Here is a 2,989-nt window from a genome sequence, read left to right as displayed (position 1 = left end):
ATTTTCTGAAGAAGGGTCTAGGCCCGAAACATCAGCTTTCCTGCTCCTCTGATGCTGCTTGGCCTGCTGTGTTCATCCAGCTCTACACCTTGTTATCTATGATACCTCTGTGCTTGTCTACTGCAAGGCACTCCTGGCCAGTAGTGACACTGTTGGCTTCTTCGAAACAATGAACTGAAAGCTGCTTGGCCTGCTGTGTTCATCCAGCTCTACACCTTGTTAGCTCAGATTCTCCAGCATCGGCAGTTCCTACTATTTCTGAGGAAGGGTCACCGGACGCGAAACGTTAACTCTGATTTCTCTTCACGACGCTGCCAGACCTGTTGAACTTTTGCAGCAATTTCTGGTTTTGTTTCTGATTGACAGCATTCGCAGTTCTTTCGGTTCTTAATCCAATTGTGACCAGTCTTAGTTAACGAGGAATCACCGTTCATCAGGACACTCCGCTTTAAAATAGTGGCATTGTTTTCTTTTTCAGATCCACCTAAGAGAGTGGACAGGATTTTATTTTAGCATCTCATCTGAATCCTTTCACCTCCGGCTGTTCCCTTTCTTTGTCACTGGAGCATTAGGGTAGACTGTAGTGTTCAAGACTCCGAAATGAGACTTGAAAGCACATTCTTATGTCTCGAATCCACTGAAGTCATCCAATTGTCTGCTGCCCCTATCCCAACCAAGCCTTTGGCAAGAGATTTGGTCACCAGCCCTTATTTGGCTTCTTGAGAAATTATGTTTTTCTTTCCACGGGGTTTCAGTGTAGTTTTTTTTCCCCGTAGGATTGGGGATTACTGACGCTCCGAAATCATATTTTCAAATAAACCTGTTGGACTGTAACCTGGTGTTGTGTGATTTCTGGCCTGGTCCACCCCAGTCCAACACCGGCACCCTCCACATCATAGCATTAAAACGAAATAAAGGCCTGCAAATGCTGAAGATCGGAAACAAATGGAGAAATTGCAGGAGAAACTCAGCAGGTCTGGCAGCATCTATGGGGAGAAAACGGAGTGAACATTTCGAACTGAAAGAAGGGCCCCTGGACCCGAAACACTGACTCTGCTTTCTCTCCACAGATGCTGCCAGACCTGTTGAGTTTCTTCAGCAATTTTTAAAAATATTGCTGCACAAGAAGCTCGAAGTAATTTATAAACAAAAAAAAACTTAAGTACGTACAGCTGGTTTTAAAAAAAGAACAATGCAAAACTCTAGAACGACTGAGGGAAGCCAACACTGCCCACGGATAGTACAGACTTGTTAATATTCCAGGTGCGGACTCGGCATTTCAGATATGAACCCTCCGTCAGAGTCCCAGCAATCCATTCAAAAACCTTTCACTCCACCAACTCTTTAACTATCTTTGTATTTGTGCCAAAATTCAGCTGAACGTAGGAATAGCAAACAGATAATGTTGATCCATTATGTCCATTTGCTGCAATATTTCTTCCGTTGAGGCTGTTTTCTTAAAGAAAACGATCCATTTGCTGCAGCTGTTCTCGCCAAACTAACCATTTTTAGTACACAGTAGGCAGAAAGTATAACCACTAACTTCATACCTGACTTATCGTCATTGTTTCTACGATATTCATTAAGGATACGCATGTCATTCCAACAAAGGAAACCTACTCATCCACAGCGGTTGCTTGTAAGCGATTCAGGGATTGTACGAAGAATGGAATATATATTGTTTCAATTTTAAAAATTATACCTTTTTTTTCCAAAATTTCATCTGTTAAGTATATCATCAAAAAAAAAGTTGAGAGTGAACTAATCCCAGAACAAGAAACTGGCAGCCAAAAGATCCTCTTATCATTTACCTTGATTATATAAATGTTAAAAAGTGGCCTGTAAAAAAACAATTGAAGTTAGTCAGGCAAAGAGATACAAAAACAGATTGGGTTTAATGGTGCGCAGTGTTCTTTTTGGTTTACTTACAGTGCAACTGAAGGTTGTGAGAGTGATGATTACACCATGACTGTAGCTTGAGTGCTTAAATCGTTTATACTTGTAACTTTCTGACTGTGGCCCATTTTCAAAGGAAGAACGTTGTGGAAACAAAAAAGTGACAATTTTCTACGAAGAAATGAAAAATATTTGAGGAAAATTATCATATTGTGGCAAATTCATACTTTTATTTACAACATATTTACCTGTTCTTCCCTTCATAACACAGAGCACAAGTTTTGCCAATAATTTGGAATGAAAAATTATAGATAAATGAATTGCAAAACAAATAACAAAGAATAATAAAAAAAATTCTATTTAATAATGTCTACATTCATTGTCTTTTTTAAATTGTACACATGAACAGAGCTATCTCATCCTTAGTTCCTATTGTCATAGTTTTATCTATTTGTTCATGTCAATACCTACCATTTAAAATTGTCAAAATGTCTCATTCAATTTTGTAATGAAAGCATTATAAAAGAATGGCGAAGTAAATGAAGTTTTAAGATAAATGACCATCAATATGTACCTAACTGTTTCATAGAAGCTCTGAAAACTGAATAACTGAACATTTATGGCACAGGAAACCATCTTTACATGTCTATGCATCACAGTCTAAAGTCACCTTAGCTTTCTATTGGAGGTAGTTCCAACCAAAATATTATTTTGTACAGAAAACATTTCATATACCACATAAAGGAAATAATCATCTATCATAGTGTTAATTGTGATAGTTATATCACATATCGTATGCACATATTATTATCACATAACGCATCACTACAAATACGTATTATCAATTTGGAAAAGGAACTAAAGTGGGGAAAGTTTAATGGATAATTATCAAAAAAGACAATTTGGTACCATTTATTGTACAACATGTACAATGTCTTTAAATAAGTTCTTGATTTGTAAGGGGGTTTAAGGTTATGGGGAAAAGGCAGGAGAATGAGGTTGAGAAACATATCAGCCATGATTGAATGGCAGAGTAGACTCAATGGGCTGAATGGCCTACTCTTGCTCCGATATCTTACGGTCTTATGCCAAA

The 2,989-nt window shown here is 37.9% G+C and overlaps 1 protein-coding gene across 1 annotated transcript in view; it reads right to left on the bottom strand.

The window, feature by feature from the left end:
- The window catches only part of slc1a1 (solute carrier family 1 member 1), a 122,939-nt gene extending 120,944 nt beyond the window's left edge, over positions 1-1,995 (bottom strand). The window contains exon 1 of the mRNA XM_048594403.1: positions 1,930-1,995. The gene's annotated coding sequence lies outside the window, so the exon portion shown is untranslated. The remainder of the gene's footprint in view (positions 1-1,929) is intronic.
- Positions 1,996-2,989: the final 994 nt, after the last annotated feature.

Source organism: Rhincodon typus, chromosome 3, assembly GCF_021869965.1.
Source record: "Rhincodon typus isolate 14 chromosome 3, sRhiTyp1.1, whole genome shotgun sequence".
Taxonomy (NCBI): domain Eukaryota; kingdom Metazoa; phylum Chordata; class Chondrichthyes; order Orectolobiformes; family Rhincodontidae; genus Rhincodon; species Rhincodon typus.
The sequence above is the reverse complement of the archived record's forward strand: the minus strand, read 5'-3'. Positions and strand labels throughout refer to the sequence as shown.